Source organism: Zootoca vivipara, chromosome 14 (assembly GCF_963506605.1).
Source record: "Zootoca vivipara chromosome 14, rZooViv1.1, whole genome shotgun sequence".
NCBI lineage: Eukaryota > Metazoa > Chordata > Lepidosauria > Squamata > Lacertidae > Zootoca > Zootoca vivipara.
The window spans coordinates 54406697-54427921 of NC_083289.1; positions in this window are offsets into that span (position 1 = coordinate 54406697).

A 21225-nucleotide genomic window follows, 5' to 3' on the forward strand; every position below is an offset into this window, starting at 1 on the left:
TCTCTGCCTTGTGGAGGGCAGTTCCAGGGGTTCCTGACCTTGCACGATTTTGCCTTTGCACATGAACCCCCTGAGCCTAACCCTCAAATACTTAAGGGCCTGGCCAAGTGGACTTCCCAGAATTCCATATGTGCTCCAAAGGTGGACCACACCATTTTTGACTCCTTTCCAATATGTGACAAATATTGATTAATATTTTTCCTTTGCCTTGTTTTATTTTGTCTAGCTTCCCTCCTTCCTGAGGAGTATCTCCTTCAACAACAGTGCTGGGGACTTTGTGTCTTTTGATGAGAATGGGGAATTGGCAGCTGGATTTGACGTCCTTAACTGGGTTACTTTCCCCAACCAAACCTTCTCGCGAGTGAAAGTAGGGAAGACAGAACCACAGGATTTGCAATATGTCGACTTCAGCATGGAGGAAGAAGCCATCACATGGCACAAAGCATTCAATCAGGTAGGAGTGGACTCTTGGTTTTTAAAAAATGATAATATTTTAAATTAATATTAAGAATATAAATAAAAAGAGTTATTATTATTATTATTATTATTATGCAAAATTTATTTTACCATCATTCATGATGTGAGAAGTAGATCTTTTCTTCTTCAGAGTTCTGGTATAAAAGTATAAAATGGCAATACCAGATTGCCCTGTAAAGTATGGCAGGGTCGGGCAGGATCCAGCCCCTCTTCCCCTGCCCCCAGAGGCCAGAGGTGGGAGGCACCAAGTGACCATCCCCTCCACTGACTGCCCAGGAAGATGGCAGCCCCCAGGGAGAAGCCCCAGCCATGCCATATGGCAAAGCCCACAGAACCAAGCAAGACTTAATTCTCACAAGGCAAGGGAAAGATAAGTCACTCATTTGTTTGGAAGGAAGAGTTCTGGTCTTGCAGTGTTTCTCTGAGCCTAATGTATTTTAGGGTTGCCATACGTCTGGGTATTCCTGGACATGTCCTTTTCTTTGCAGAGGGCAACATGCCCACCCAGGGAGATTTTTATATTTAAAAGGAAATGTCCGGGGATAGGAGTTTTTTGGGGGAGGGGCTTGGGCAAAGGCTGAGGTGGGGGTGTGGCCTCCTCTGCACGCCTCAGCCTCTCACTTCTAGCCCAAGCTGTAGAAAGAGGCACTCAGGTGTGCTGGCAGGGGCCCTACATGCCCACAGCCGTGCACCTCTTTCCCTGGCCTGGCCTGGCAAAGGCTCAGGCTGTCATTTTCCCCCCTCTTCATGATACATATGGCAGCCCTAATGTATTTGCTTCCTATCTTACCTTCTCCGCCAACTCCCTGTATTTCAGAATCGGTTGTCTTTCTCTGTCCTCTTTCCATCCACCATGTTTCTACAGTTGAAAATTGAATCTCCCTTCTGCTTCACTCCCAATATTTATATTACAATTTATTCACGCATAAACCACCTTTCTGGAATAACATGAATCTGCCAAATGATCTCTTCTCTTTGCTTCAAACTGTGTTCTTTACCATGCAAAAGGGAGCTTCCTCTTCTCCCCTCTTTCTGGCCAGGTCCTGCCCCTCGGTTTGTGTAACGATCGGTGCCAGCCAGGCTACAGCCGGAAAAAGAAGGAGGGGCTGCCATTTTGTTGCTATGACTGTGCTTCATGTCCAGATGGGATGATTTCAAATCAAATGGGTAGGAGACATCATCTGCTCTTTTATAAAAGGATTCCTAGTCTATTTCAACAATTTCCCCTTATTAACAGTTCAGGACTCACTCCTAAACAGAACAGCAGTTCACGCAGATCTGGAAGAAAGAAGATGGACACAGAGAGTTGGGCAAACGAGAGCCACAACTTTAACCTTGACAAAGTAGATCTGTGGAAATTGCCATGGATCATGTCCAGTGTTTTCTGCCTGCTCCCCACCTGCCACAGCTTATGAATTCAGTGAAGACTTGCCTAACCCTCCATCCCCATAGTTTTAGGGCTGAGAGCCAAGAAAGGGAGCAAATGTCTATAGGTTAGCCCAGGCATCCCCAGACTTTGGCCCTCCAGATGTTTTGGACTACAATTCCCATCTTCCCCGACCACTGGTCCTGTTAGCTAGGGATCATGGGAGTTGTAGACCAAAACATCTGGAGGGCCGCAGTTTGGAGATGCCTGGGTTAGCCCCTGAATACTATCCAGTGAATCTCACCTTACTATTTTGTACAGTGTACCACTAAGAATTGTGACTCCAACTAAGGGGCACAACCACAGCCAATGCTCCTGATCCCTAACACCAGATGAAGTACAGAATCAGAAAGAAGTGAAATCTCCTACAACTATAAATAACTATATTGTCCCAACCCCAGATATTATTTTGGACAAAGATTACTTGACCTAGTAAGTGAGAACTGTGTGTTGCAAAGGCCTTTTGCACATAATGCCTCAGAGGGAGGAATAAAATGCATGTGAGCAAGAACTCAAATTCTGCTCCTCCAAGATATCATAGTGGGCTTCTCACTTTTCAGCAGAGATGACTGTTTCCTCTTTCAATGGCACCATATTAACAGTCGTCAATACTTTGCTTCCTAAATTCCTGGTGATGTGATTGATATCACCAATGAGGAAAAAATACCCATTGCATTTTACTGTTTTCCACTTTTCTCTGATACTTGTTTCCAACTAATTAATGGCCCAGAATTGTGTTTTGGGAGCAGAAGCAACATTTCTTTCAAAGGAGATTTGAGATACCATTGGAGATGGAGGAATCCATTTCATTAGAAAGAATGAAACATGCCAGAGGTAAAAGGTTGCCTAGTTGTGGAAACTCATATATCAATAATCTGATTTATTTATTTATTTAGATTCAGATTATTGTTTCAAATGCCAAGACGGTCAATTTCCAAACCACAACAGAGATGATTGCATTCCCAAGAGCCAAAATTTTCTTTCCTACGCCGAGCCTTTGGGATTCACATTAGCTGCCTTAGCTCTGCTCTTTGCTCTGGTCACAGCCTTGGTCCTTGGCGTCTTCTCTAAGAACAGGGACACTCCCATTGTCAAAGCCAACAACCGGGACCTCACCTACACTCTGCTCCTTGCCCTGTTGCTCTGCTTCCTCTGCTCCTTGCTCTTCATTGGCCAGCCTCACCGAGCGAGCTGCTCTTTACGACAAACGGCCTTTGGCATCATCTTCTCCATTGCGGTGTCTTGTGTCTTGGCCAAAACCATCACGGTGGTTCTGGCGTTCATGGCCACCAAACCCGGATCCAGGGTGAGGAAATGGGTGGGGAAATCTCTTGCCAACTCTGTTCTTCTGGCTTGCTGCTCACTTCAGGCCAGTATTTGTGCTCTTTGGCTCTGCACGGCTCCTCCCTTCCCAGATGTGGACATGAACTCTCTGGCGGAGGAAATCATCGTGGAATGCAACGAAGGCTCTGCCACCATGTTTTATTGTGTCCTGGGGTACCTGGGATTCCTGGCCATTGTCAGCTTCACAATGGCTTTCCTGGCCAGGAAGTTGCCAGACAGTTTCAACGAAGCCAAGTTCATCACTTTCAGCATGTTGGTGTTCTGCAGCGTTTGGCTGTCCTTTGTCCCCTCTTATCTGAGCACCAAAGGGAAGCAGATGGTGGCTGTGGAGATCTTCTGCATCTTGGCCTCCAGTGCAGGCCTGCTTGCTTGCATCTTCTTCCCCAAATTGTACATAATCATTCTGAGGCCTGAATTGAACAGCAAAGACCACTTGATTCGGAGGAGCAGATAATCGTCAGCCTGTGTTGATGCCTTTAATTGTTGCATTATTGGAAAATGCAGACATTTGTTGGAATAAAACCAGCCAAGGAAATCCCTTGTGTGTCCCAATTCTTATCCTTTTCATACTCAGTGTTTTCACCCCTTTCTTGTCATTGTCTATTTATATACAGCATTTTTCACAAGGGCCAACCAGATTATTTTTAATTATTTTTAAAAGTTGTATACCACCCTTCATTTATTATTATTATTATTATTATTATTATTATTATTATTATTATTATCCGCCCAACTGATTGGGTTGCCCCAGCCACTCTTGGTGGCTTCCAGTATATATAAAAACATAATAAAACATCACATACGAGAAGGCTGCCTTCAGATGTCTTCTAAGGGTTACAGTAAATTGTTATTCATCTCCTTGGCATCTGAAGGAAGAGCATTCCACAGGGAAGGAGCCACTACCGAGAAGGCCCTCTGCCTGCTTCCCTGTAACCTCACTTCTGGCAGTGTCAAGGACTGGGCAGAGGAGGAATGGTGGAGATTGCCTCTCCAGCCTGATCCTTCCAGGGAGGAGGAAGAGGAAGACAGTTTAGAGTTACAACAGGAGTTTGAGGGAGGCCACAGAGGGCAGTAAAAAGAGGATGGTAAGAGGATTGGCGCAACCCCAAAGTCGGTCACGACTGGACCTAATGGTCAGGGGTCCCTTTACCTTTACCTTTTAATGGGACCCAGGTGGCGCTGTGGTTAAACCACTGAGCCTAGGGCTTGCTGATCAGAAGGTCGGCGGTTCGAATCCCTGTGACGGGGTGAGCTCCTGTTGCTTGGTTCCAGCTCCTGCCAACCTAGCAGTTCGAAAGCACGTCAAAATGCAAGTAGATAAATAGGAACCGCTACAGCGGGAAGGTAAACGGTGTTTCCATGTGCTGCTCTGGTTTGCCAGAAGCGGCTTTGTCATGCTGGCCACATGACCTGGAAGCTATACGCCGGCTCCCTCGGCCAATAATGCGAGATGAGCGCGCAACCCCAGAGTCAGTCACGACTGGACCTAATGGTCAGGGGTCCCTTTACCTTTACCTTTTAAGACACATTCCCTTGTCTTTGTACATTCTTGGGTAACCAGCCCGGAGTTGCCAACAGCTGCCTGACATGCAGTGAGGGAACCTCCAGAAGGCTCTCAGAGTTGGAACTCAGTGTCCAGGCTGAACGATGGAGGCTCCTTCAGGTATAAGCCCATAGATCTCAGGGTTCTTCATCACATGGACCTGCAATGTTGAAACCACAACCTGCATAATAAAATTAAGAACAACAACAAACCAATAATCTCCCTTTCTGCAACACATTTGAAAGGGCACTGGAGGTCAACCAGCCAAAGGCCTGGTTGAAGAGAAGGTTTCTTGCCTTGCAATCTAACCTATAGGTGACCAGAGCAAGGGCAACATTAGTTAGGCTTTCGCTGGCCTAAGGAACCACCCCCAAACTGTGCTTCTCTCTTATCTGGATTGAGCTTCAGATTTATTGACTCTCATCCTGTCCATTACCAAGACAACAATCCAGCCACACAAACTGCCACTCTTGCAGGTGATGTGAAAAGGAGAAGTAGAGCTGTGTGTGACCAGCATATTGCTGAAGACATGCTTCAAAACTCTAGATAACCCTCCTCAGAAGTCACATGTAGTTGTTGGGAATAGATTTGAACCCTGCAGAGCCCCACATGGAAGGCTCCCTGGGGCCAAGTGAGACTCCCCAAGCATCACCCTCTGATAAAGGCCACCCAAGGAGGACTTGGAACTGCTTGGAAGCAATGCTGCTCACCCCCAACTCAGACTGCTGCACGAGGACCCCGTAGATAGTCTTGAAAACCTCCGAAAGATCAAGGAGAATTAACAGGGAGACATTAACCCCACCTCTCTCCTAACAGAAGTTGCCATAGAAGGCCACAAAAGCAGTTTCCATGCCCAAACTGGGCCTAAACCCAGACTGAAAGGGCTCTAGAAAATGGTTTTCATGCAAAAGAGCCTGGCTCTGTCCATCACCACTTGCTCAGGAACCTTGCCCAAGAAGGGTAGATTAGTGACTGGCCAGTCATTCCTTAAATCTATCAAGGGAGGTTGCAGAGTAGCGATATTGAGCAGCTTGGAAGCTAAATCCCATGTAAGACTGACACCCTTTTAGGATTTGTTCATACGTTCCTTTAATATTCAGAAACTTTACTTGCAGAAGGCATGATAAAGGAATAATATATTGAAACACATTCTAAAAATATAAGCTCATCCAAACATGGGCTCAGCTTCACCTAGCAATACACAGCTTCTTGCTTTAAACCCAACCATGTGTCTCTACCTCTTCTAGGTATGCTCTCAGACTGTCCTTTAGGAGAGAGGCCATGCAACTATTTGAAGAAATCCACTTTCAATTTCCGTCCTTCTCTCTGTTTCACTTCAGAGACCTCATTCACTGCTGCTCTGCTCTCTCTCTATTCATTTTGAGAAGGAGTATCAACATTTGTCAGGAATGAGCCAGCTCCAAGTGGCACTTGAGAGCCAGCTGCAGAATATGGGCAGGAACAGAGAGGTTTAGATTTGACGCAGGCTGAGCAGAGGCCAGAGCTGCCAGCGCCAATGGCCAGTTGCCAAGGGAACAACTGAGAGTGGGCTAGAACACAGTCAAAGCTTTCAGGGAGCTCAAATAAGGGCGAACAGACACAAAGACAATCTTTCAGAACAGGAAGAGGTTGGAGCTGATCCATTAAGTCTGAAGAGTCAGCAAATAGGAGGTCTGCTGGACAGGAAGCAAAACAAGAGACGTAAGAGGCGAAGGTTCAATATCTTCTGTAGGAACCAGAAGAAGTCTTCAGAAAGGTCATCTTGAGCAGGGGTCCCCAAACTAAGGCCCGGGGGCCGGATGTGGCCCAATCGCCTTCTAAATCCGGCCCGCGGACGGTCCGGGAATCAGCATGTTTTTACATGAGTGGAATGTGTCCTTCTATTTAAAATGCACCTCTGGGTTATTTGTGGGGCATAGGAATTCGTTCATATTTTTCCCCAACATATAGTCCGGCCCCCCACAAGGTCTGAGGGACAGTGGACCGGCCCCCTGCTGAAAAAGTTTGCTGACCCCTGATCTTGAGTGATAATGTTGGCGGCCTTGTTAGAGCCGTCCAGAGCTATCTGTTTTGGCAATAAATTCTCCTTTTTAACAACCTACGCTTACTGTGTTATCAAGCCAGGAACCTGGACTCCTTACAACAGTAAAAAAATTCCTTCAGTAGCACCTTAAAGACCAACTAAGTTTTTATTTTGGTATGAGCTTTCGTGTGCATGCACACTTCTTCAGATACACTGGAAATGGAAGTGTTACAATAGTGTTTCTTCTCAATAGTGTCCAGAGAAGATCCCAAGACTTCTCTCCCAGCTATGTTCACCACACAGCCATTTTCCTGCACTCTGTCATCACAGTGAAATCACTCACACCAAATGGAGTCTGTGACTTGGTGCTTCTCATGTGGCATGTTAACCGACCACATGAGAACCACTAGAGAACGTACTAGAATTAGCTGTTTAACCAATCAAAAGAGCTTTCTGTAACCACACAGCCATATATATTTGAACATTCCTATTTTAGCCAATCAAACCCCTATACTGAACATTAATTCCCCCTCTCGGCCCAGCTGGCTGTCCTCTCCTTGCTCGTTTTTATCAGCCAGTAGGGGAAGGGACAAATACAAATGGAACACAAAACCCACTTCTATAGGTAAATGTAACTGTTATTGGAAAACACAACTGTGTAAAGCAAAGTGTAACTCTATAAAGTATGAAACTAATGAAAGGGCAACTGTAATAACTAGACTAGTAAATGTAAAAGCAGTAAAGTGGTATCTTGGTTCTCAAACTTAATCCATTCTGAAAGTCCATTCCAAAACCAAACGCTCCAAAAACCAAGGCACACTTTCCCATAGAAAGTAATGCAAAACAGGTTAATCCATTCCAGACTTTAAAAAACAAACAAACACCTAAAACAGCAATTTAACATGAGGTTTACTATCTAACGGGACCATTGACCCATCAAATGAAAGCAACAATTAATGTACTGTACTATAAATTAAATAAGACAGTATTGTAGATGATAAAAAAATTTTTTTCTTATCTGCACTGATTATAGTCATTGTTTCGATGGGTTTTTTAATCCATTTCCGCAGTCACACAATCAATCAATTAGTAGCAGAACTGGGTTCCACACAAAAACAAATTAACCGAAAAAGCCTCAGAAACAAAAATGCAAAATAAATAGCAAAAACAAAAGCGCCAAACTTAATCCGTTCCAGAACTCCATTTGACTTCCGAAATGTTCGAAAACCAAGGTAAACTTATGATTGCTGCAGGCGCCCCGGAAACAATAGCCGACAACCCCATCAGATGTTCGGCTCTGAAAAATATTTGAAAACCAGAAAACTTATTTCTGGGTTTTTGGAATTTAGGAATGAAGGTTATTGAGTACCAAGGTACCACTGTAATAACCAGAACATATCCTTTCTGCACAACCATTGCAATCTGTCAGCTTTGACAAATTTGACAAATACGCAACGCCACCTACTGGGTCCATGGCAAAATCCACCAATTCAACTGCTTATTGAATGGTTCATTCAGAAAACAGTGCAAGTCATTCCTAAAGAATCGGCAGTTCATTCATAAATATGTCTGCTGTATGATCGCAACTACAGGAACTAACAGGGAACACCTGGCTCCTTGGTATTTCTTTCTTCTCTGAAGGAATCGCCACAGGCACGTCCATCAGGTCTGTCCCTGCAACCATAACACAACAATGGGCAGCCATTAGTGACAGGACTGGTGGGTTGGGATGAGCTGGGCACCAGATGGAAAACCATCCATGCCTTTCCTTTCCCTGTGTGACTTCGCTAGGTGATCGTGTACATGCAAACAAAAGACCCTTGTTGCCCATTGCACAACAATTACTTATCTTTGTTCCATGAAAACTTACCGGTAACCTCATCTGATGTACAGTGGTGCCTCGACTTACAAATTTAATCCGTTCCAAAGGCACCTTCGTAAGTCAAACAATTCATAAGTCGAAAAATGCCATTGGAAATGCGATTTCCCATAGGAATGCATTGGAAACAGAAAAATTAGTAAGTCGAAGCAACCCTATCTAAAAATTCGTAAGTCAAAAAATCCCTTTCTAAAACCACCGTGGTTTTTTCTGGATGTCAAGACATTCGTAAGCGCGTGACCATTACCCCCATTCGTAAGCAGAAAAATTCGGTTGTCGAGTCGTTCGTAAGTCGAGGTACCACTGTCCTTCCTTTCTGTGACATGTTCTGGCAGGGTGGGAAATGGGAAGGTTCTCCTGTAAATGAAAGTGCATAAAAATGCTGCTTCCTTTTGTTTTGGGTTCTCCAACCTCCTGCATGTGGCGAGTGGGGACCCTGTTGCAACAAATCTTTCTTTAATAAAGAACAGGCTTACTAGCCAATAGAGGAACTCAACGGGCTCTGTACAGGCTCCTACACGCCATACGGGAACGGAGCAATTTCCCCCCAAATTTCCTTTTACACCACCATTCCTTTGGGAGCCGGCATTCTGTTCAAGGAGCTGGGAAGGTTCCCAAGAACCCAGTTTAGGAACCCTTGCTTAGGAACCACACTGAGAAGAGCTCAAGAGACCTTCTTACACCTTGCCAGCCTTTCATTCCCCAGAGAGCCTTTCCCTTGGCTGCTTCCATCACCAGGAACATCTTACTGTCTGCAAGAATGGAACTGCTCCAAGATTGCTCACATGGAACCCGAACCTCACACTGCTGTAAACCGTAAAAACCCAAGAAAAATCTGATATATTATGTCCCATTGTCCCATAAACAGGTAATGATTAGAACTTGAACCTTCAGATTGTTTCTGTCGCTCACTTCCTAAATTGCAGGATCTCACTCCCTTTTCCATTCTCATGTGCCACAACCACATGTCTCTTATGTTTCAAGTTGCACCCCTGCATTTAGGCCGTCATTGTCACCTGCTGGGTCCCTCACGTTGCTCTCCTACTTTTGATGACATAATACCACATTTTTCGCTCCAAAGACACACTTTTTCCCTCCTAAAAAGGAAGGGAAAATGTCTGTGAGTCTTATGGAGCGAAGCCCCGCTCGCAAGAGCAGGCTTGGTAGGTCCTTCCTTCCTTCCTTCCTTCTGTTGTGACGTGGGTCTTCAGTGATTTCAGCTCTCTTGACATAACATGCTGGAGACAGTTCTCTAGTAACAGCTCTTTATTAAAGTGAACAAGACTGAGGTCTGAGGAGAGCAAAGCTACATTTATAGGTACAGGGAACTAGCTAGAAAGGGATACATTTTGGAGGGAACAATATCAGGCAATCCCAGTGCTGCCTTTTGGAGGGAACCAATAAGACAGAGGATCCAAATACAGCAGCTTAAATGAACCAATAGTAGCTGTACCCTCTGGAACCAAAAGGCAGTTACTTTATCCTAATGCAAATACAGACAATAATAATACAGATATAAAATCCTTTGACTCAATACACAACACCTTCCTTCCTTCCTTCCTTCCTTCCTTCCTTCCTTCCTTCCTTCCTTCCTTCCTTCCTTCCTTCCTGCCTGCCTGCCTGCCTGCCTGCCTGCCTGCCTTCCTGCCTTCCTTCTCTCTCTTTTCCCTCCCTCCTCCCTCTTCCTCTCTCTCTCTTTCACCCCTTCCATCCTTGTCTGTCTGTCTGTCTCTCTCTCTCTCCTTCCTTCCTTCCTTCCTTCCTTCCTTCCTTCCTTCCTTCCTTCCTTCCTTCCTTCCTTCCTTCCTTCCTTCCTGAGGCTGTCGTCAAGGTCTGCTTGCTTTACAGCAAGGTGAGAGGAGGGACGGGCGGGAGCCCCTTCCGCCCCTCCTCCCAGCTCACTGTAAAGCAAACAAAGGGAGAGCTGCTTACACGCTCTCCACAGCTCTCACTAGAAAAGTTTTTTCCCTTGTTTTCCTCCTCTAAAAAACTAGGTGCGTCTTATGGTCAGGTGCGTCTTATGGAGCGAAAAATGTGGTGCGTTCCTCCATATGCATTTCTCTACACCTTTACATATAATTAGTAGATTAATCTGTTGGTTCATGCAAGAAGGATTTCCTGAAGTGTTTAGAAACAAATATTTTTTTGCAAACACTAACCATTCTTCTATTTTGTGAGGAAATGTAATACCCTGTATTGCAGCTGCAACCGGAGTTTGCATTATTCTAAGTGTTTCCACCCTCCCCTTAACTGGTGTACAAGGATACACCAGTTGTTGTTGTTGTTGCTGCTGCTAATGTTATTACACCCCTGAGGTCCAACATCCTAAAAATCATGCCTCCGTTGGTGACACACCTACACTTGAGGAAAACGGGCCATGTGTGATTGAGGAAGAGATATGGAAAAACGAGGGAGCTCCCTTCAGATTACCAGTTTGCAGGTGGGCTGCTTCCTTTCCTGTGACTCGCCATTCCCAGTGCTCCTCTCAACAAGTAATATGTATGATTATTTTGCTCATATCATTTTGTCTCACGGAGCACAATGTTCTATGGAGATAACTTTGGAACCGGTAATTATCTCAAACTGCTGGGTTTCATCATCCATTTTGCCAAATCCCATCTCAGACCACGAACACAGTGAGAGTGTAAAAGCTTATATTAAATAAACCCTGTCATATTCAGAGCCCCAGTGAGAAATTCTGAACACACAGGATCTCATGGGTCACATCTTTGGCACAACCCCGTTCTCAAATTAACCCAGAGCCATTAAACCTAATGCAATTCATGGTGGATGAGAGAGAAATAAGCCTTTCTGCATAACTGTTGGTCAAGATGGCAGGAACATTTCTGCTGCTGATTCTTCTCTTCCTGTGGCTGCAGTTGCCTCCAACTGAGTGCAAGGAAGACTCTGAGAGATGCACCATGACGGATCCTTTCCAGCTTCCATACCAGTATTATCAGAGAGGGGACCTAATCATTGGAGGAATTGTTAATACTTTTGGCTATTTATCTGAAGAACTAGATCTCCATGACCAGCCAAACACTAAGTTTGCAGATGAACTTTTGTAAGGAAATAACTCTCTCCTTCATAGTGTGCTGCTATACGCTACAACTACACCATACAAACCATGCCATGCTCAGAACACATTTGCATATAACTTTTTCCAAGTGTGAAGGTTAAAAATACATTTTCTTTTCTTTCTATTGTGGTCTTGGCATCTTCTTCTGTGTTGCTTTATTCCTCACCTGGAGGTTTCTGTCTTCTGCCTCTTCTGCTTTCTTCTCACCTGATCTTTTGTTTCTCACCTGATCTTATGCTTGATCCTCATCCTTCCTCTGTTTTTCCTTCCACACCATGAATTGATGGTTTTACTTTGCAGCAAAGCTTGATCCCCACATTCACAATCAGCATCATTTAATCTGACAGTCACAGATGCTGTGAGAATGGAATATCATAGATTCTGGATTATATTCCCAGCTGGACCAATTAAACAATATTGGGTAAAAATTACTAAAGTGTTGTAAAGTTATTTTTTTTCCAAAGCAAAGCATCTAACAGGTATATGCGAATTAGACCAACTTTATCTGATCTATTACTCATAAGAAATAAGAGAATAACTCATATGTGTACGTGTGTTGCAGTATGTGAATGTTCTGCACAAATACTTTTTAGATGCTAAATTCCTAAAGCTCACTGAATGCTGACCATGGATTCCCATTATCAAATGTTAGGATGCACAATGCATATTTGTTTTATTTAATCTTTTGGAATTTGCTGGAAACAGTCAGAAAAAATTAATGCCTCTGACACATTTCCAACTCTTTTTTAGTTCAACACTGAAGTAATATATGTCATCCATCTGACTGGGTTGACCCAGCCACTCTGGGTAGCTACAACCAAGTTATAAAACCACAGTAAAGCATCAAATATTAAAAACTTCCTGATACAGGAATGCCTTCAGATGCCTTCTAAAAGTCAGATAGCTTCTTATTTCTTTACATCTGAAGAGAAGGCATTCCACAGGGCGGGCGCCACTACCTAGATGGCATTCTGCTTGGTTCCCTGTAACCTCACATCTTGCAGTGAGGGAAATGCCAGAGGGCCCTCAGAGCTGGACCTCAGTGTCTGGGCTGAAAGATGGGGGTGGAGACGCTCCTTCAGGTCTCCTGGGCCGAGGCTATTTAGGGCTATAAAGGTCAGCACCAGCCCTTTGAATTGTGCTCGGAAACGTACTGGGAGCCAATGTAGATCTTTCAGGACCGGTGTTATATGGTCTCAGCGGCCACTTCCAGTCCCCAGTCTAGCTGCTGCATTCTGGATTAGTTGTAGTTTCTGAGTCGCCTTCCAAGGCAGCCCCATGTAGAGTGTATTGCGGTAGTGAGATAGTGAGTGTGTGAGCTGTGAAGCTTTCCTGCCTCTGGTACAATAATTATCTTCTGTTCAGGGCCGTCTCAAGCCGGTCGGGTGCCCTGGCGCTGAGGCGCGGAGATCGGTCCGGCGCCCCCGCCCTCGCAGCGCGCAGCACGGCATCCGCGCGGCTTCGCCACGAAGCGCCCCGCCTGCCGGCCCGGCGCCCTGGTGCCCCGCGCCACCAGGACTATACCTAGAGCCGGGCCTGCTTCTGTTTCTCCATAATTCCTTTTTACTTTGGTTCATTTTTCTGAAGAAGAAAGTGAGAAAGAAAAATACATAACTTATACAAAAGTGTCTGGCTTTTCTCATGTTTTTGGTAAAAAATCGTAACTGGAAAAATAAAGAGTTCACTCACTGATACTCAGTTGTGGTTGGAAGGGCGTTTGTGTTTCCCTGACTTCCTGTCACAGGTGTCACTGCAGCTTGTCTGCAAGGAGGGAGGGAAAGGAAGAGAGAGAGGGAGGTTGGTGCAGTGCAAACACACCAGTAGGAATCCCCCTCCCAGGAAGCTGCACAACACCAGTTGCAAGAGGGCAGAGAAACGATGCTACTCCCCCCCACCAAATACTGCTGGAGATCTGCACTAGGTTATGGTGAGATTGACATGCATCCATAAATGGATTCTTCCCTCTTTTTGCCTTTTTCTGTTGCACAAGGATGTTGAAGGAATGACTGTGATGGCCCCAACTAGCTGGTTTGATTCAGGCATTAATTTATCTATGAATGTAGGTTCCCCTTAGGGCGGCCTTCAGGTGCCTTCTAAAATTCAGATAGATGTTTATTTCCTTGACAGCTGATGGGAGGGCATTCCACAGGGCAGCCTCATAGACCTGCACTTAATAACTATTTTATTTTCTACATACGCCAATGTAAATGATCAACCTGACCAAGATGTTGTCATTGATGAATAATGGATTCAGTGTTTTATGTTATATCAGATCTAAAACAAGGAATTTGAGCATACATTCATTCGAATTCCTCCGATATACTAAATTAAAGAATCTATTTTTACCTTCAATAAATTCTCATGGGTTCCACTTTAGGCACTTATTTGAGATGAATCCCAACCTTTTGCTATAACTCTCCCATGATTGTGAGATTGATGTCTTCCTTAGATTGCTTATTGCATATTAGCTCCAGTGAGGAGGACCGAGTTGCAACTCCAAACCTTCTTCCGGACGGTGCCCAATGAGAAATATCAATATGCAGGGATTGTCAAGCTGCTTCTTCATTTCCGGTGGACGTGGGTTGGACTTGTTGCTTCAGATGATGAAAATGGAGAGAAGTTTATGCAAATCTTAGGGCCAATGCTTTCCCAACATGGAGTCTGCACAGCCTTCAATGAAAAACTAGCAGCCTTTACTCAAGGGTTAGATAATTTCAGTTCACTGGAACTCATCCGGGCTAAGTCCTCTTTCCTGATGGACTCAGACGTTAATATATTAGTTCTATGCGCAGAACCTCCAACCATTACCAATGTGAAATGGATGATTTATTTTTCTTCATTAGCTGAAGATATTGCAGAGAATTCTAAAGGCAAAGTGTGGATTTTGACAGCCCAATGGGCCTTCTCATCAGATACAATGCAAAGGTATTACGATATTCAAGTCTTCGATGGTGCCCTGTCTTTTGCAATTCACACAGAAAATGTCCAGGGATTTACAGAATTCCTTCAGTCTCTGAACCCCAACTCTCAAAATGGAGATGGGTTCCTCCAGACTTTTTGGGAACTGGCATTCAATTGTTTATTTTCTGTTTCCAATGACCCCAATGAAAGCAGAGACACATGCTCTGGCAATGAGAGTCTGGAGAGCCTCCCTGGGCACATTTTTGAAATGACCATGACTGGTCAAAGCTACAGTACCTATAATGCGGTTTATGCCATTGCATATACTTTGCACAAGATTATCTCATCCAGGCCAAAACACAGAAGGATGGCAGGCAGAGGTGGGCTCGATCCTCCCAAACTGCAACCTTGGCAGGTAAGTTTTCATATTCAGAATAATATTTGCTGGGGCTAATCTGATGGTTGTAGACACACAGTCCATAGACTGAATACACATGGAAGAAAAACACCTCTTACAGCGTTTACCTTTTCTGCACACAAAAAATGTCCTTTTCAGTGCTTCCCTGTTAACCCTTGCCTTCTAGTTGGAGCCAGAATCAATATATTCCCTGTCCTTCCCCTTCAAGTTACAGAGGTGGAAGTATCTCCTCTTTCACTTCCTCACACAGAAAGGTCATCTCTTTGTAGAACTCAACAATGTTGTGGAAGGAGTTGCATGTTCTGCTATCTTTTTAAAAAAAATAAAACCACAGGAAAACCTTCAACATAAAAAACTTCCCTGCAATATGAATACTTAAATAAACTGAATAGATGGCAAGCATCATAATGCATTCCATATACAAATGGTTCTGAAACTAAACTTGTTTCATTATCCATGTGATAATGTGCAAAATCAGGCAAGAGAATGGAGAAATATGAAGAATGCATTTGAAATTATTTAGCTTTGTTTCTACCCCTGACTGTCAAAATATTCTGTCCACCAATAACAACTATTTTCTAGAGCCTGCAGTTGTTTCTACACCAAAAAGGAACTTCTATGGCTGTTTTAAATGTAATTGGACTTCCTTCCCAAGGTCAGGTGAGCAAGGCAGTGCATTCCATTCCAGTCTCGGCGAAGGAGACACAAGGCCACTGGGTGCGTCCCAGAAACCAGCAAGGAAGGTGCCCTCTTGCTTATCAGGCTGTGAGGAGGTCATGACAAGTCTCTGGGAATCATCCCAGGTCCTCCTGCAACCTTCCCAGAGCCTAGGATGCCCCTCTCCACCTTGTGGAGGGCAGTTCCAGGGGTTCCTGACTTTGCATGATTTTACCTTTGCAGATGGACTCCCAGAACTGACCCTTCAAATGCTTAAATGTCAGGCCAAGTCTACTTCCGAGAAACCCATAGGTGCTCCAAAGGTGGAACACACCATTTTTGACTCCTTTCCATTGTGTGACATATATGGATTGGTACTTTTTCCTTTCTAAAACCAATAAAGCTTCTCCCTTTAAAAAAAAATTGCCTCATTTTATTCTGTCTAGCTTCCCTCTTTCCTGAGGAGTATCTCCTTCAACAACAGTGCTGGGGACTTTGTGTCTTTTGATGAGAATGGGGAATTGGCAGCAGGATTTGATGTTATTAACTGGGTTACTTTCCCCAACCAAACCTTCTCGCGAGTGAAAGTTGGGAAGACAGAACCACAGGAATCGCACTATGTTGACTTCAGCATGGATGAAGAAGCCATCACATGGCACAAAGCATTCAATCAGGTGGGAGTGGACTCTTGGTGTGTGTTTTTTTTTTTAAGGGAGCATTTTTATTGTTATTCAGAATACAAATACAAGAATAAAGTCGAATGTTAATAACAGTCACAAGTTGAGTAATTGCATGAAGGGATAACTACAAGAGAGTAAGCTCTCCTGCCAGGCTTAGCTAGGTCACATTAATGTAGCAGGGAAGGCAAAGGGAAGGCAAAGGACCCCTTAATGGTTCAGTCCATTGTAGTGCTCATCTCGCTTTTCAAGCCATGTCTGTAGGCTATGTCTGCAGTTTGTCTGCAGACAGCTTTCCAGGACATGTGGCCATCATGACTAAACTGCTTCTGGCACAAGAGAACACCGTGATGAATGCCAGCATGCACGGAAACCTCCCTTCCCTTCCCCCCACAGCGGTACCTATTTATTGACTTGCACTGGTATGCTTTTGAACTTCTAGGTTGGCAGGAGCTGGGACAGAGCAATGAGAGCTGACCCTGTTGTGTGGATTTGAACAGCCAACCTACTTATGAATAAGCCCAAGGGGCTCAGTGGTTTAGACCACGGGACCACCTGAGTCCCTAATGTAGGAGTAAATCCTATGTTACAAAACTCTTATTTTTCAGAAGACAAGGGGGGGGATAAGTTGTCCATTTGCGTTGAAGGAAGAGTACTTGCCTTGTAGGGTTTCTCTGAGCCTAATATATACGCTTCCTATTTGCCTTCTCTGCCAACTCCCTGTATTTCAGAATCAGTTCTATTTCCATGTCCTCTCATCTCATACCAATGAAAAATTCAATTTCCCTTCTCCTTGACTACCTATATTTATAAGACAATACATATCTGGAATAATGTAAATCTGCCAAGTGCTCTCATCTCTTTGGTTCAAACTCTGTTCTTTACCATGCAAAAGGGAGCTTCCTCTTCTCCCCTCTTTCTGGGCAGGTCCTGCCCCTTGGTTTGTGTAACGATCGGTGCCAGCCAGGCTACAGCCGGAAAAAGAAGGAAGGGCTGCCATTTTGTTGCTATGACTGTGCTTCATGTCCAGATGGGATGATTTCAAATCAAACAGGTAGGAGACATCATCTGCTCTTTTATAAAATGATTCCTAGTCTATTTCAACAGTTTCCCATTATTAGCAGTTCAGTATTCCTAAACAGAACAGGAGTTGCACTCAGATTTGGAAGAAAGAAGATGGACACAGAGAGTTGGGCAAACTAGAGGCACTGCGTTAACCTTGACAAAGTAGATCTGTGGAAATAGGTGTGGATCATGTCCTGTGTTTTCTGCCTGCTCCCCACCTGCCACAGCTTGGGGAATTAGTGAAGACTTGCCTAACCCTCCATCCCCATAGTTTTAGGGCTGAGAGCCAGAAACACAAAATCAAGTTCTGCTGCTGCAAGATATCATAGTGGGCTTCTCATTTTTCAGCAGAGATGACTGTTTCCTCTTTCAATGGCACCATATTAACAGTCGTCAGTACTTTGCTTCCTAAATTCCTGGTGATGTGATTGATACCACCTATATTGTTTATGAGGAAAAAATACCCATTGCATTTTACTGTTTTCCACTTTTCTCTGATACTTGTTTCCAACTAATTAATGGCCCAGAATTGTGTTTTGGGGGCAGAAGCAATATTTCTTTCAAAGGGGATTTGAGATACCATTGGAGATGGAGGAATCTATTTCATTACAAAGAATGAAACATAACAGAATAAAAAGGTTGCTTTTTTTTGTTGCAACTCATATATCATTAATCTGATATTTTTTAGATATGAATTATTGTTTCAAATGCCAAGAAGGTCAGTTTCCAAACCGCAACAGAGATGATTGCATTCCCAAGGGGCAAAATTTCCTTTCCTACGCGGAGCCTTTGGGATTCACATTAGCTGCCTTAGCTCTGCTCTTTGCTCTGGTCACAGCCTTGGTCCTTGGCGTCTTCTCTAAGAACGGGGACACTCCCATTGTCAAAGCCAACAACCGGGACCTCACCTACACTCTGCTCCTTGCCCTGTTGCTCTGCTTCCTCTGCTCCTTGCTCTTCATTGGCCAGCCTCACCGAGCGAGCTGCTCTTTACGACAAACGGCCTTTGGCATCATCTTCTCCATTGCGGTGTCTTGTGTCTTGGCCAAAACCATCACGGTGGTTCTGGCGTTCATGGCCACCAAACCCGGATCCAGGATGAGGAAATGGGTGGGGAAATCTCTTGCCAACTCTGTTCTTCTGGCTTGCTGCTCACTTCAGGTCAGTATTTGTGCTCTTTGGCTCTGCACGGCTCCTCCCTTCCCAGATGTGGACATGAACTCTCTGGCGGAGGAAATCATCGTGGAATGCAACGAAGGCTCTGCCACCATGTTTTATTGTGTCCTGGGGTACCTGGGATTCCTGGCCATTGTCAGCTTCACCATGGCTTTCCTGGCCAGGAAGTTGCCAGACAGTTTCAACGAAGCCAAGTTCATCACTTTCAGCATGTTGGTGTTCTGCAGCGTTTGGCTGTCCTTTGTCCCCTCTTATCTGAGCACCAAAGGGAAGCAGATGGTGGCTGTGGAGATCTTCTGCATCTTGGCCTCCAGTGCAGGCTTGCTCACTTGCATCTTCTTCCCCAAATTGTACATAATCATTCTGAGGCCTGAATTGAACAGCAAAGACCACTTGATTCGGAGGAGCAAATAAGAGTCAACTTGCAACATTGATGCCTTTAATTGTTGCATTATTGGAAAATGCAGACATTTGTTGGAATAAAACTGGCCAAGGAAATCCCTTGTATGTCCCATTTATTATCTTTTTCATAATCAGTTTTCTCTCTCCTCTCTTGTCACTGTTTATTTACATACAGCATTCTTCACAATCTGTGCTCAAAGTGGTTTGCACAAAAAGACAGTAATACATAAGAACATTGGGCAAATTTCCTACATCCAGCCCATGGCAGATGTAGTCCAGCATCCTATTCTCACAGGGGCCAACCAGATTATCATTAATACTATTATTTTTTATACCATCCTTCATGGTTATAGTTTCTGTACCCCATCACATTGATTGCATTTCCCTGGCCATTCTTGGCAGCTGTCAACATATATAAAAACATAATAAAACATTACGCACTTGAAGGCTTCCTGATACAGGGCTGCCTTCAGATGTTTTTTAAAGGTTATATTGGTATTCATCGCCTTGATCTCTCAAGGATTGGCATTCCCCAGGGAAGGCCCCACTACTGAGAAGGCCCTCTGCCTTTCTCCTTGTAACCTCACTTCTTGCAGTGTCAAGGACTGGGCAGAGGAGAAATGGCGGAGACCTCCTCCCCAGCCTTCCACGGAGGAGGAAGAGGAAGACTGTTTAGTTTTTCAACAGAGGTTTGAGAGAGGCCAAAGCTCAGATGAAGATGAGGGGGAAAGTTGGGAGATAATAATTTGGGAAATAATTGGAGAGGAGGAGGAGGAAGTGGGCTGGAGGGAGAGTTGATGGACACAGTGTCTTTCATAGCTGCCAAGTTATCCCTTTTTTAAAGGGATTTTCCCTTATGCTGAATAGGCTTCCTCGCGAGAAAAGGGAAAACTTGGCAGCTATGGTCTTTTGAAAGCATTCCAGACCTCACCCCTCCCAGAACCTTGCAAGCCTTGAAAGTAGGAGATCAAAGAGCACGTAGAGAGAGCAGAGGGCATGTAGTAGCACCCATGGTAGTGATGAATGAGAAAGTGGGAGAGACGGGGTGTCAGGGAAGAGCCAGAACACAAGGTTAAACAATGCTACCATTCAGTGGATTTTTAACTGGCTGACTGACCGAACCCAAAGGGTGCTCATCAATGGCTCCTCCTCATCCTGGAGAGTAGTGACTAGTGGGGTGCCACAGGGTTCTGCCTTGGGCCCAATCTTATTCAACATCTTTATCAATGACTTGGATGATGTGCTTGAGGGCATCCTGAGCAAGTTTGCAGACGACACCAAATTGGGAGCAGTGGCTAATACCCCAGAGGACAGGATCACACTTCAAAATGACCTTAACAGATTAGACAACTGAGCCAAAGCAAACAAGATGAATTTTAACAAGGAGAAATGTAAAGTACTACACTTGGGCAAAAAAAAATGAAAGGCACAAATACAGGATGGGAGACACCTGGCTTGAGAGCAGTACATGTGAAAAGGATCTAGGAGTCTTGGTAGACCACAAACTTGACATGAGTCAACAGTGTGATGCAGTAGCTAAAAAAAGCCAATGCAATTCTGGGCTGCATCAATAGGAGTATAGCATCTAGATCAAGGGAAGTAATAGTACCACTGTATTCTGCTCTGGTCAGACCTCACCTGGAGTACTGTGTCCAGTTCTGGGCACCACAGTTCAAGAAGGATACTGACAAGCTGGAACGTGTCCAGAAGAGGGCAACCAAAATGGTCAAAGGCCTGGAAACGATGCCTTATGAGGAACGGCTTAGGGAGCTGGGCATGTTTAGCCTGGAGAAGAGAAGGTTAAGGGGTGATATGATAGCCATGTTCAAATATATGAAAGGATGTCATATGGAGGAGGGAGATTGTTTTCTGCTGCTCCAGAGAAGCAGACACGGAGCAATGGATTCAAACTTCAAGAAAGAAGATTCCACCTAAACATTAGGAAGAACTTCCTGACAGTAAGAGCTGTTCGGCAGTGGAATTTGCTACCAAGGAGTGTGGTGGAGTCTCCTTCTTTGGAGGTCTTTAAGCAGAGGCTTGACAGCCATATGTCAAGAATGCTTTGATGGTGTTTCCTGCTTGGCAGGGGGTTGGACTGGATGGCCCTTGTGGTCTCTTCCAACTCTATGATTCTATGATAACCTATGCTCTCAAGTAC